The following is a 15,540-nucleotide window of genomic DNA, read 5'->3' on the forward strand; positions in this document are numbered from 1 at the left end:
AACCAAGTTAAGTAATTTGTGTGCTTGTTAAATTTTAATAAATGTGTGTGAAAATTAATCAAGTTCTGTTTAAAGTTGGTCACTATCAATCTGCTACTCTAAGCGTGCAAGTGGCATTTCTGTCGTCTGACCTAACGGCAGAAGGTAAACACGCCATGATAAGACCACGAGACACATTGCTGACACTCGCATACTTCGTTAGAGCGACAAGTCAAATAATCGGATGGTGTGTGTACCGAAGGTCTTTCAGTACGCACACCACAGGAGCTTATCAAAATTTTACTTCAAGATGACAGTGTAACTTCCAGCAATGAATTAGTAGAAAAAGCTTACACTCTCACTTGGAGTAATAACTAAAGACGTGTGTATATTGTCTTGAACTGTGCTAGTTCAAACCTAACCATCAACAGTTATTTATTATTTGATATTTATCATGCGTGGAAGGTCCTCAAAATTTTTTATGTTTGTAATGGTACATTCTTGAATATTTGATGTATAAACAGTAACACTCTCCATTCAGGAATTCATTTCTGTCCTTATTGTACACTGTTGCTAGTAATAATGTGCTTTCAGTGCCAAGTGATGTATTTCATTGATGACCATGCTTTTGGGTTTGGCACTTGATTGTCATTACAGTGTGACATTGTTTCGTGGTGATGTTAGGTACTTCAAAATCTCTCTCACTAAGTAGACAACATAAATGCCACCACCTACACAGACAGGGCAGAGCACAAACAATATATCATTCCAAAGGACTGTTTATTCAAAAGACCAATGGGTTCCAAAACAATAATAAGCCTGCTACACATCAGGTATTCATCAGTGTTCCCTGGAGATGCTGATCGAACAATTGAAGAACAAAGCCAAACACCATGGTGAAATGATACAGTCATACACACAATGCCATGTTATTAATCTGAATATCACAGAAGTCCATAAAGTCTCATGCTCGATGAAAGGATTCACAAAAGACATTTACTAAGCTTGTCTCATAGAGGATGTTATAATTGCAGAGGAATTCACCAATTGGAGTTGGCGCATCTAGGAAATGCAACAGAAAAAGAGTGGGATGAAAGAAGTATGACAGTCTCCCGAATGTAGCTTCTGTGGTAGTTGTGGAAGACCATCATGACCACACCTTCTCATGCACCAAGTTTTAGAAGAAGAGATACAAGAGTTTATTGCAGCCACAACTGTCAGACTGAGTAAGGAAGAGATAGCAGCCATGCCTGTTGATGCCATATGTCAGGAGCTAATGGAGAATGTTGAAGAAGAGTTATATTGATCTTTAGCACAAATCTCTGTCACCAGTTGAACTTACTAGGAAGAAAGGAGTTGGCCAACTTGGAATTATGTCACAGCTATCAAACAACAACCTAGCATCTGACCAATGCAGGTACCAGCAACTCCTCCACTAAGTAGATTGCTCCACAGAAGAACAGATACTTGGAGCATAGAAGTCGATACATTGCTACGTTTCCACTATGGTTACCATGGGCACATTGTATGTTACTGCATAGAAAGTAGAGAAGACAACAGCAGAACCAGCCATTCAAAAAATTTTATTCATGGAAGTTGATTTTATAAATTGTACTAACCAGATAATAAGATAAGTGTTCGATAACTGCCATATGTTAATCATAACAACAGTTCACTCATGCCAGTCAACTACAGATGATAATAGTCAAAACTGTGGGACAAAATTCATTGCCTACCCTGGATGAGGTCATTGCAGTTTTCCAATTTCCTACGGAGGTACCAAGTACTTGTCTAGCCATTGTCTTCAAGAAAACTAGGGAGATGTGGCCAACACAGGTGAAAGACTTCCATGGTCGGCAGTTACCAAGTTGTCTAACTTATCATTGATGGCCAATCCCTCCAGATACTAGTCAATTCAGGGCTTCTTTTTCCATAATGTCAAATGCTTACTGTCACCATACAAAGAAAACTACGTTCTGTTATGTGAAAGTGATTGTGTTGAAGGTTGTGAATGGTCAGTATGTCCAGCTGGCAGTAACATTATTGCAAGAATAACTGGCAATGAGGGAAGTCAGCCCTTCGAATTTGTCATTTATCAAGATGTAGCCGTAATGTTCTTAACAGTTGGGACTAGTTGCAGACGTCATAAGCAGCCATAGATCAGAAGATCAGAGACCTAGACTCACGAAACTCTTCCAACAAGCACACATAATAAGGATTGCTCTGGGTGATTGAATGCCGTTGAAGATGCTGTCATTTTACCATCATGAATGAGATGATTTCCCAAAAAGTTATGGACATAGTAGCAGCCAATGCAGTCCAGAAATTGCTTAGTGTAATCAAAGAAGAATAGTTTTCCATTACCACTACAGACAATGCGGAGGAGGAAGCTACTATCAAACTGCCAATAAGATCTTGCCTCACTTAGGAACATCATCAGTGATTGTTAGCTGTTCTGTGCCAATTTTAGGATGCTTTCAAATGCAGAGTGGAAAAAAGACATATGTGATGTAACACATGTACGAGAAAAATGAGATGACAATTTTTAACATTAGCTGTTTCGTATTCTTGCAAGAGATGCACCTTAAGTAGTACTTGTCTGATTAATTCATAAAACAATTTGTATATTTTATTGAAATACACTTCAAGAAAGTTTGAATTATTTTCTCTAAGTTATTTAAAAACCAGTATGCAAATATTAATGAGAAACAGAGGAAAAGAAAGTACAGTTAAGAAGTCTGATCTCCTTCCATTAGAATTGGACACAGCATAAAATCACTATTAGAAGAATGGCAAAATCTACCAAATCCAGGGAAAATGAAAACTTTGAAAAGGTAATATTTATGGACAGCAGTTTAATACCTGTTTTGCTACATGGGAAATATTAACCTTCCCTCTGAAGAAAGCCATTTCGTCCTCTCTACACAGAATAAAATAAATGTTTCACAGTCAAAATGACCCATGGTGAAACATTACGTCAAAACTGGGAATTAGCCAGCACTTTTGTAGAGTGTCACTGGGTGAACAGTGGATGATCTCAGAGGAAGTGTAAAATATGCTGCAAGACTCTGAAAGTTCTTGTATGTCTCCTGTGGTCCTTAAATAGAAGAAGTGTGGCAAATGGCTTTTCTGCATTGACTTCCAATGACTGAATAAAATTACTATCCATTGATGACAACCAAGACTGCTTGAAAGGAGCAAAGTATTTCTCAACGATGGACATACAGACTGGCAGCTGGCAAACTGAGGTTTGGCAAATTGTGGCTGACCAGGAAAAGACTGCCTTTGTAACTCCTGATGACCTCTATGAGTTCAACGTTATGTCATTTAGACTATGCAGTGCTCGAGCCACCTTCAAACTTATGAGGGACAACCTGTTTTGACACTGTTATTGGACAAAGTCTCTCTTCTTTCTGGATGACACTGCCTTTTATTGGAAGACATTTAAGAAAATTTAAGCTGTCTGGCAACCATGCAGAAGTCTGAAACTAAAAGATTTTGATGCCCAAGAATTAAAAATCTAAGGGTACCTGTGAATGGCAATAGAGTCTGTCCCAATAAAGAAAAAATTAGAACAGTCTCAGATTTTTGAACAGCTCAGTGTATGTTTGTGAAGTGAGAAGTTTTCTTAGAATGTGGTTATATAATTAGTGATAAACGAAGGACATCTTTGTCAAGCCATGTCCCTTGCCAAGAACAAATGCAGGGATATGCCAAATTCTCCAAGAACAATGTGCAAGAAAAGTCTTTTCTTGTCCTGAAGGAGGCACGAACATCCCCTCCTGTCCTAGCATTGCACAATGAGAATGCAGATACAGAACTTCACACCCATGGTAGTGGTTATAAGATAGGTGCAGTTGTAATATAAATCCAGGAAGATGCTGGAAACTTCTCTTCAAGTCTGACAGGCACTACTCTGCAACTGAGAATGGGTGTCTTGCAGTTGTTTAGGCCATCAAAAAGTTTCAACTTTGAATATATATTAATCCATTCACTATTGTGATGGACTGCTATTCTCTGCGGTGGCTGACTAGCCCAAGGGACCCACTGGGTCGACTAGTGATGTGGGTGCTCATGCTTCAGGAGTACAACATCACAATGGTGTACAAAAACATACACAAACATAAGCATGCTGACTGCCTTTCAAAAAATCGTTTAATGGAACACGGCAACATTGATGAAATTTCAGTTGTCAATTCATTTTTATTACATTGTTGCTGAAAAAAGGGCGAAGATGCAGCGTTGCTGAAAACAATATATGCCATGGAGAATGAGTAACCAATTAATAAATGGAACAGTGGAACTATGATACGATGAGGCGCAAATGTTGCTTGTCATTACAGCCCATCTACGGCCTTGAAATTTTTCCATGTTGCTTCAAGATTTAGTCACCTGGGATTCATGAACACTCGAGATGGAATCAGACACAGATATCACTGGCCAGGTTTGTATTGATCTGTTAGACATTATGTGAGCCCCTGTACAGAATGGCAGTGATGGAATTGACTTCTGCAATCACCTCCAGGCATCTGGTGTCAATTCTGCCTTCAGCAGTGTTATTCCATTGAAATGAAATTACCCCTAAGTCAACAAAGAGGAATTGATAGATAATAGTCTGCACTAACTATTTGAACCACTCCACTGTCACCGAAGCTATGCCGACTGCTGAGCTCAGGAAATTGCAAGGGACCTTGTAGTAGACATCATTTTGAAGCACAGAGCACTCCATGTGATGACCTCTGATCATTGAAAACTATTCCATTCTAAACTAGTATAAGAGGTAATTTCACATTGTGACATCACCCACAGAATGAAAACTACCTTTCACCCATAGATGAATATCCTCACAAAATGTTTCAGTAGGACTTTGGCAGATATGCTCTCCATGTACATTGGTATCAAACAGAGTGATAAGATACAAACAGCCCATCATGACAGTTGCATACAACCTAGGAAAAGAAGACGCTACAGGCTTCACACCACTCTTTCTGCTCCATGGTTGTGAGACCAAAATGACAGTGGAAACACCATTCATATTTCAACTGAACAATAGGCAAGATGACTATGTGAAACAGCCACCAGAACCAAAGAAGCAAAATAGCTGGCTGACATACAGATCCCACGCTCATAGGAGAAAGACTGTAAGCACTACAACTACGAGCACTGGCTAATGAGATGTATCCCACAAGACTTAATAGGGATTTCTATGACTGCTGGAAGTGGGACTGTCAGAAAAGTAATGAAGCGCTAATTCGTCAGGTTTACCCGGTGATCTGTTGAAATCTTTGAGGTGTTGGGTATTCTGTCAGATATCAGCAGCATTTTTGCACGATATTTCAATAAAATAGGTTATTATCTTCACCAGGTGCTACCAGAGACTGCTCTTCGAATGGAGCACGTCTAGTATTTCTATCTGCAGCCCCCCACCTTCATGGTTGGTTCCATGCTTTCCCTCTGTTGTCTGTACCCACTAGATGCTTTCATCGCAAATCTGTTGCTCTGGAGTTCCGTTTTTGGTCTGGTGCAGTTCTGGGTATTCGCCCTGCAGTTTGCATCCACTGGACGTGAACTTAGGGGTTCGGTCTTAGGTCCAGTGCACGTGGTTCTCTGTCCCATGTTCATTTGCCCTGTCCACATTCTCAATTCTTGTTTTTGTGGAGTTGTCCTGCTGCCACTGATGCGTATTCAGCTATTTCAATGCTGAATTCTAGGCTCTACTGACTTGGTACCCAATGTTACGCTTCATGAGGTTTTCTGCCATCTGTATCTCTGTTGATTCTCTTCTAACACTGTGCCAGTGTCTAGGGTTCTGTGCCAGAACCCTGGTTTGATCATAGTTCAAGGAATGATTGAGTACCAGACAGCGCTCAGCAATGACTGATTTATTTGCCTGCCGTGGTTGGGTGTGGCTCTCATATTATTTGCATCTGATGCTCACTGTCTTGGTTGTTTGGCGAGTGTATAACATGCCATATTGGCAAGGTGTATTTCAAATTTCTGATTTTCATAGTCTTATGCCATCATTCATATTTCCCAACAGTCCCCTGATCTTGCTAGATGTTGAGCTTCCTCAGAATCCTGGTGGTTTTGGTAGAAATAGATCCCAAATAGAGCAGATGTACCACAGTCTTTGCTTCATCTTGGTATTCTTTTGTATCACGTGGCTGCATGAAGTGTCTCCTGAAACTCTTTGGCTGTGTATCCATTCGTGCAGAACACAGACCGTAGATATTCTATTTCTGCTGCTAAACTATCCAGTTCTGACTAGGTCTGAGCCTCATGGACCAATGTCTTCAAAACTCTGTCTTCTGTGCTGAGTAGTGATGGCTGCTGGCTTGAAGGTATCTGGGTTTGTGGTACACACTATTGCCAAACTATCATTTTGTTGAGTATATCCAGAAACCACAGTTGGCCATCATTTTCCAGTTCCATGGTGAACTTAATACTTGGGTGGCTTGACTTGAGATGTTCAAGAAACTCGTTAATCCCTTCTCTACCATGTGGCCAGAACACAAACACACATCATCCACATACCTGAAGAAGTATGTGGACGTTTATCTAGCTGTCTCTTATGCTTCCTCCTCAAATCTCTCCATCAACAATTGTCAACCACTGGAGACAGACGGCTTCCCATGGCTACACCTTCTACACTCCTGGAAATTGAAATAAGAACACCGTGAATTCATTGTCCCAGGAAGGGGAAACTTTATTGACACATTCCTGGGGTCAGATACATCACATGATCACACTGACAGAACCACAGGCACATAGACACAGGCAACAGAGCATGCACAATGTCGGCACTAGTACAGTGTATATCCACCTTTCGCAGCAATTCAGGCTGCTATTCTCCCATGGAGACGATCGTAGAGAGGCTGGATGTAGTCCTGTGGAACGGCTTGCCATGCCATTTCCACCTGGCGCCTCAGTTGGACCAGCTGGACGTGCAGACCGCGTGAGACGACGCTTCATCCAGTCCCAAACATGCTCAATGGGGGACAGATCCGGAGATCTTGCTGGTCAGGGTAGTTGACTTACACCTTCTAGAGCACGTTGGATGGCACGGGATACATGCGGACGTGCATTGTCCTGTTGGAACAGCAAGTTCCCTTGCCGGTCTAGGAATGGTAGAACGATGGGTTCGATGACGGATGATGGTTGGGATGTACCGTGCACTATTCAGTGTCCCCTCGACGATCACCAGAGGTGTACGGCCAGTGCAGGAGATCACTCCCCACACCATGATGCCGGGTGTTGGCCCTGTGTGCCTCAGTCGAATGCAGTCCTGATTGTGGCGCTCACCTGCACGGCGCCAAACACGCATACGACCATCATTGGCACCAAGGCAGAAGCGACTCTCATCGCTGAAGACGACACGTCTCCATTCGTCCCTCCATTGACGCCTGTCGCGACACCACTGGAGGCGGGCTGCACGATGTTGGGGCGAGTGCGGAAGACGGCCTAACGGTGTGCGGAGACGGTTGCGAATGGTCCTCGCTGATACCCCAGGAGTAACAGTGTCCCTAATTTGCTGGGAAGTGGCGGTGCGGTCCCCTACGGCACTGCGTAGGATCCTACGGTCTTGGCGTGCATCCGTGCGGCCTAACGGTGTGCGGGACCGTAGCCCAGCTTCATGGAGACGGTTGCGAATGGTCCTCGCTGATACCCCAGGAGCAACAGTGTCCCTAATTTGCTGGGAAGTGGCGGTGCGGTCCCCTACGACACTGCGTAGGATCCTACGGTCTTGGCGTGCATCCGTGCATCACTGCGGTCCGGTCCCAGGTCGACGGGCACGTGCACCTTCCGCCGACCACTGGCGACAACATCGATGTACTGTGGAGACCTCACGCCCCACGTGTTGAGCAATTCGGCGGTACGTCCACCCGGCCTCCCGCATGCCCACTATACACCCTCGCTCAAAGTCCGTCAACTGCACATACGGTTCACGTCCACGCTGTCGCGGCATGCTACCAGTGTTAAAGACTACGATGGAGCTCCGTATGCTACGGCAAACTGGCTGACACTGACGGCGGCGGTGCACAAATGCTGCGCAGCTAGCGCCATTCGACGGCCAACACCGCGGTTCCTGGTGTGTCCGCTGTGCCGTGCGTGTGATCATTGCTTGTACAGCCCTCTCGCAGTGTCCGGAGCAAGTACGGTGGGTCTGACACACCGGTGTCAATGTGTTCTTTTTTCCATTTCCAGGAGTGTATTTGCTTGTAACATTGGCGTCCATACAGAAAATAAGTAGAGGTCAGTATATGCTTAAGCAGATCCAACAGAGCATCCTCAAATTTCTCAGAAATCAGTTCCACTGAGTCGTTCAGTGGCACCCTGGTGAACAGAGACACCACATCAAAACTGACCGTAGTAACAGATTCTGTGATGCGTAGTTGCTCAAGACATTCAAAGAAGTCCTCCAAGTTGTAGATGTAGTGAGTACATTTCCTCACACATGAGAACAGCAGTTTCTTAAAGTACTTTGCTGTTGTATATGTTAATGCTGACATGCCCTCTTTGTGTGTTTTTGGCAGCACATATAGTCTAGGTGGAACTAGAATTGTCAGTCATAGTAGTTTTAGGGTCTTGTCAGGATTACCGGTTTCCTTCAAGAGAACCCTGGTCTTCTTGTCCATAGGGTCACACTCCAAAAGTCTGTATGCAGCGTCCTCCAAAAGTTGATGAACTTCCTCATCATTATCAGCCTGCTGCAAAACGACTGTCAGGTTCTCTTTGTTTGCTGACAACGCCACAATGCTGCTCTCTTCCCAGAGATTCTTGATTGCAAGTCTCTCATTGCTTGAGATGATCAGTTTTGGAGACTTCGTCTTGGTGAGCGCCCTACAGATCTCCCAGCGAATTTCTTCTGCCACAATTGGATGAAGTGTGTTAGCTACTTGCTCCACTGCACTTACAAAACATGAAATAGGCACATTTATAGGAGTCATTGCAAAGTTGAGACGCCTGCTAAGTATTTTGAAGTATTTTGAAAGTGATGTTATCAAACGGCTTGCCACTTTGGTTAATCATAGTGTAAGTGAGTAGGGGGACAAAACGGTTATGGCCTCACATCCCATTGTTGCCAGATGTATCCAAGATGGCGGCGATGGCGTCATGCAAGATGGTGTCATGTAGCTTTGGCAACAGTGCATGATGTCATTCAAGATGGCGAATTTTGGTGGGAAGATGGGTCAATTGGGCTACCTCCACTAACCTAACACTCCAGAAAAAGTGGCGGGAAGTTTCAAATTCCAACAGGATAATACACCACACCCTGTTTATGTCTACTAAGCAAAGAGAATCATGGGAAGATAGCTCACTTGGCCTACCTCCACTAACCTAAGTCACTCGACCGCCACCTCCTCCTAAGGATTCGTGGGAAATGGACTTGGGCATAAGTCTTTATTTAAACAGTTTCATGCAAGTGTGTTCACTATAAGTTCTGACTTAGTACTGACTTAGTACACAGCGCCACCATCAGAGGACGCTACTGCTGCTTTAGATGATGACACAAGTGCCGTTATCCAACATGGTGGCAAACAGTGTGTCCACCACAAGGTCTAGAGTCTACTTCATATTGCTGCCGCCAGAGAGCGCCACCATGACATCAGATCACGATGCATGTACTGTTATTCAAGATGGCTGCACTCATTGTATCCACCACATGGTGTAAGATTGTACACTTGGCCTACCTCCATTAACCTAACCCCCTCCCGAATAAAATCACGTGAAATGCAAATTCCAACATGATAATGCAGCACACATACGATAACGGCGGAAAAAACGGATTTGTCGTTATTATCTAACCAATTTCAAACAGAAGTGCTCTCCACTGGGCCTGGACTCCAACTGGCTTACTTCGTATTGATGCCACCAGGGGGCACTCTCCTGATGTCAGATCATGACGCAAGTACTGTTATTCAAGACAGTTGCACCCAACGTATCCATCATGAGCTCCAGAGCTCAAGTGGTTTAGTTGATATTGTCAACACCAGAGGACGGCACTGCAACATCGGGTGGTGATGCAAGATCGTCTGCTCTCTCTTGTGTGTGCATGCGCTATAACTGGACACGCGCCGCACCACCGGCCCGCGGGCATCCAACCGCTTGTGTCACACACCCTCAGCTGCCACATCCATACACGTGACAGACATAGTCTACTGTAAATATGCGAACTAAAGTAACATCCACATTGCCCCTCTAACCTATCAATTTCCTAAGTACTTTATTCCACTTCAATTTTAATCATATTGAATAATTCAATTTACAATTTCAATATTCAATGATCAAATGAGAAGTTTCACATTTTCCCACTGTTAGTGCGGTGTTCATTCATGACCTAGCACCCCCCACCCCTAGAATGCTGCACCAATAGTCACGTGACTCTAAATAAGAAAATTGTGGGAAAGAAAGGACACTTGTACTAACCTCAGCCACTCGACCATCACCTCTTCCTAGGAACCAGCATCAAGTTTGAATTCTGGCAGTAAAGAAAGGTCACTTGTGCTTTTGCTACCAATGTAAGGAAATTGTTGCATACAAAGCTCACCATCACCACTAACCGTCACTTCTTTCTAGGGGCGGGTGGTAAAAGGACTCAGCCTGCACAAGGCTGATGGAGAGAGGAAGCATTGTGCTTTATTTATTTTAGAGCAATTTATTTAGCGATCGAGTATATTTATCACAGAACACGCGCTCTGACATGTCAGACAGCATACAGACCTGCAAACTACTCCTACATAACTCCTGTATAAGGCTCTACACACACACACTTGCTAATTGTAAACCATCAAAGAAAAAAAACCATTGGAGAGCTTACAGCCATGCGACCCAATCGTAAATAATGCAATACATTTACGTCAAGAGAGCCAAACAACTCTTAAATAATAATGCCCCGGAAAAGAATAGGCCTCTGGTATGTTCTGCCAGTCGTAAAAGTCGACGAAAAAAAAAACCACTAATAGGGCTAACCCCCCTTTTAGTGTTATTAGTTGGTTCAGGACAGAACTACTGAAGCCTCAGACAAGTGTTGTCATGGTCGGGGATGACACTTAAACCCTATGCCCGTCCACAATGGTAACGACACTGCTAGCCACACAGAAAATGGTTTAAATCCAAATAGAGGTGTTTTGCAGGATATGCTTCCTGCAACCACTGTAGAAGGAAAACAAAGACAGAGGATGAGATGGTCAGATGATGTTAACCGACACCTCATGTTCTGTTATTACTAAGCAACAAACTTAGGAACCAACACAACTGGATACAGATCACAAGTATTCACAGCATTTATTACCAGATACCCAGAATTAAAATTTTTAACAGAACAACGACTAGCTGATCAGATCTGTGTAATAATAAAAAATAACATGATACCCCAATCAGAATTAGAAAACATCAAACAACAAGTACAACAAATACTGGAACAAATTAATGTGCCATCAGAAGAAGAAGAAAATACAGTAATGGACTCAAACATCCAAGAGCAAACAAACAAAGAACAACACGCATCAATTAAACAATCAGAGGAAAACGAAATCTTAAGACAGCCAGCAGAACAAGCACAAATAGAACACGAAGTGACACACATGTTAGATATAGAAGATAAAATCCAGCTGACATATATAGAATACAAAGACACAAATACAGACATTAGACCATTCTTGCATAGACCGCCAAATAACCCACAAGTCGAAACAACAATAACAACTATCAACACAATCATACACAACAAAATAAATGAAAGTACAACTATGGAAGAGTTACAACTACTGGTTTATATAGGAGCACTCACTATACTAAATATAAACACTAGGCAGAGATCAGAACCAACCAACACACAGAAGAAACCCACAAAACCAGCATGGCAACACAGGCTACAGATCAGAATAGAAAAACTGAGAAAAGACATCGGACAGCTAACACAATTTATAAGAAATGAAATATCAGACAAAAAACGAAAAAGGTTAGGTAAAATCTCACAACAAGAAGCGATTGAGCAATTAGATGAAAAGAAGCAGAAATTACAAGCATTGGCCAAAAGGCTTAGAAGATACAAAAAAAAGTGAAAATAGAAGGAAACAAAACCAAACATTCAACAAAAACCAAAAGAAATTTTACCAGATAGTAGATAACACACACATTAAAATAGACAATCCACCAAACATAACAGACATGGAACACTTCTGGAGCAACATATGGTCAAACCCGGTACAACATAACAGACACGCACGGTGGATACAAGTAGATACATGCAAGATGGCCCCACAAATGCCTGAAGTGATAATTTTGCAACATGAAGGCACCCGAGCAATTAATTCTACGCGCAACTGGAAAGCCCCTGAAAAAGATAAAATAGCAAATTTCTGGCTAAAGAAGTTCACCTGAACACATTCACATCTAACTAAATTATTTAACAGTTACATTGCAGACCCATACACAGTCCCTGATACACTTACACAAGGAATAATTTATCTGAAACCTAAAGATCAAGCAGACACAGCAAACCCAGCAAAATATCGCCCCATAACATGCCTACCAACAATATACAAAATATTAACTTCAGTCATTACGCAGAAATTAATGAAATATACAACACAGAACAAAATTATAAATGAAGGACAAAAAGGCTGCTGCAAAGGAGCATGAGGATGTAAAGAGCAAGTGATAATAGATGCAGAGGTGACATATCGAGTTAAAACTAAACAAAGGTCGCTACACTATGCATATATTGATTACCATAAAGCTTTTGATAGTGTACCCCACTCATGGTTAGTACAAATATTGGAAATATTTAAAGTATATCCTAAATTGATACAGTTCCTAAACATAGTAATAAAAAATTGGAAAACCACACTTAATATCCAAACAAATTCAAATAATATCACATCACAGCAAATACAGATTAAGTGTGGAATATACCAAGGAGACTCATTAAGTCCTTTCTGGTTCTGCCTTGCTCTGAACCCACTATCCAACTTGCTAAATAATACAAATTATGGTTATAATATTACTGGAACATACCAACACAAAATCACACATTTGCTATACATGGTTGATCTAAAACTACTGGCAGCAACAAATCAACAACTCAACCAATTACTAAAGATAACAGAAGTATTCAGCAATGATATAAAAATGGCTTTAGGAACAGACAAATGTAGGAAAAATAGCATAGTCAAGGGACAACACAGTAAAGAAGAGGATTACATATTGGATAACCATAGCGAATGCATAGAAGCGATGGAAAAAAACAGATGCCTATAAATATCTAGGATACAGACAAAAATAGGAATAGATAATACCCATATTAAACAAGAACTAAAAGAAAAATATAGACAAAGACTAACAAAAATACTGAAAACAGAATTGATGACAGGAAACAAGACAAAAGCTATAAGTACTTATGCTATACCAACATTGACCTACTCATTTGGAGTAATGAAATGGAGTAACACAGACCTAGAAGCACTCAATACACTTACACGATCACAATGCCACAAATATAGAATACATCACATACATTGAGCAACAGAAAGATCTACATTAAGCAGAAAGGAAGGATGAAGGGGATTTATCGACATAAAAAACCTACATTATGGACAGGTAGACAATTTAAGAAAATTATTTATAGAAAAAGCAGAAACTAGCAAAATACACAAAGCAATCACTCATATAAATACATTGGCTACAGCATTACAATTTCATAACCACTTGTACAACCCTTTAGGTCACATAACATCTACATATACGAAGAAAGTAAATTGGAAAAAGAAAACACTACATGGGAAGCACCCATATCATCTAACACAGCCACACATCGATCACGATGCATCCAACACATGGCTAAGAAAAGGCAATATATACAGTGAGACGGAAGGTTTCATGATTGCAATACAGGATCAAACAGTAAACACCAGATATTACAGCAAGCATATTATTAAAGATCCCAATACCACAACAGATAAATGCAGACTTTGCAAACAACAAATAGAAACTGTAGATCACATCACAAGCGGATGTACAATACTAGCAAATACAGAATACACCAGAAGACATGACAATGTAGCAAAAATAATACATCAACAACTTGCCATACAACATAAGCTAACAAAACAAGACGTTCCCACATACAAGTATGCACCACAAAATGTACTGGAAAATGATGAATACAAATTATACTGGAACAGAACCATTACAACAGATAAAAGAACACCACATAACAAACCTGACATCATACTCACCAATAAAAAGAAGAAATTAACATAAGTAATCGAAAGATCCGTACCCAATACAACAAATATACAAAAGAAAACAGGAGAAAAAATTGAAAAATACATCCAACTGGCTGAGGAAGTCAAGGATATGTGGCATCAGGATAAAGTTGACATTATACCAATTATACTATCAACTACAGGAGTCATACCACACAATATCCACCAGTACATCAACGCAATACAGCTAAATCCAAGCGTATATATACAACTACAGAAATCTGTAATTATTGATACATGTTCAATTACCCAAAAGTTCCTAAATGCAATGTAACATATACCGTACAGTTAAAAAGAAGTCACACTTGATCAAGGTCCGTGTCACTTTCCATTTTTAACCAAACATAACGTCTGAGAAAGGAAAGAAATAATAATGGTCCATCTAAGAGACCCTGAAAACATGCTTGCTAATCGTCAACAATCATACACCAGTCTTTATTTAAACAATTAGAGGCAGCACCACTACCAAGTGTATTCGCCACTGAGACCATAGCCCAACTGACTTAGTTCATATCAATGCCATTAGAGGACTGTAGTGACGTCAGGTGATGATGCAAGTACCGTAATCTAAGATGGAGCCACCTAGTGGGTTCACCACGAGCTCTAGACCCCAACTGTCTTAGTACATTTCGTCGCCACCAGAGGACGCCTCCTTGACACCAGCTAATGACGCAAGCACAGTTATCTCTGATGGCGGCAAACAGTGTGTTCTCCACTGGATCTTGTAACCAGTACCAACAGCAGAGAATGCTGTCGTCCTTTTCATGATGTAATCCAAGATGATGGCGGAAAATAGTGGGTAAACGACTCTGCCTGCTCTGGGCTGCTGGGGAGAGTAAGGTTGGAGTGCACTCTATTTATTTTCACACAACTTATTTAATGACAGAGTATATCTTCCACACTGATACAAAACATTCACCCTATTGTGCTTGGCGTCACAATACACAGTCTGCAGACATGCAAAAACAGCTCCCAATTTTCCCAAATAATTTCTGTACAGAGCTGCAAACTGCTCCTAAACTGGTGCATTATCCTCTTGTAATTTGAACTTTCCACCATTTTTCTTGGGGAGGGGGTTAGGTTAGTGGAGGTAGCCCAGTTGACCTTCTTCTGGTGATTTTCTTAGATTAGCAGCAAAACCTGAAGTGACTTATCTTCTAGTAATTTTCTTAGGAGTGACACATAGCCCTATTGGAATCTGAACTTCCTGCCATTTTTTCTGGAGGGTTAGGTTACTGGAGGTAGCCCAATTGACCCATCTTCCCACCAAAATTCGTCATCTTGAATGACA

The sequence above is a fragment of the Schistocerca gregaria genome, chromosome 3 (assembly GCF_023897955.1).
Source record: "Schistocerca gregaria isolate iqSchGreg1 chromosome 3, iqSchGreg1.2, whole genome shotgun sequence".
In the NCBI taxonomy this organism is placed as follows: domain Eukaryota; kingdom Metazoa; phylum Arthropoda; class Insecta; order Orthoptera; family Acrididae; genus Schistocerca; species Schistocerca gregaria.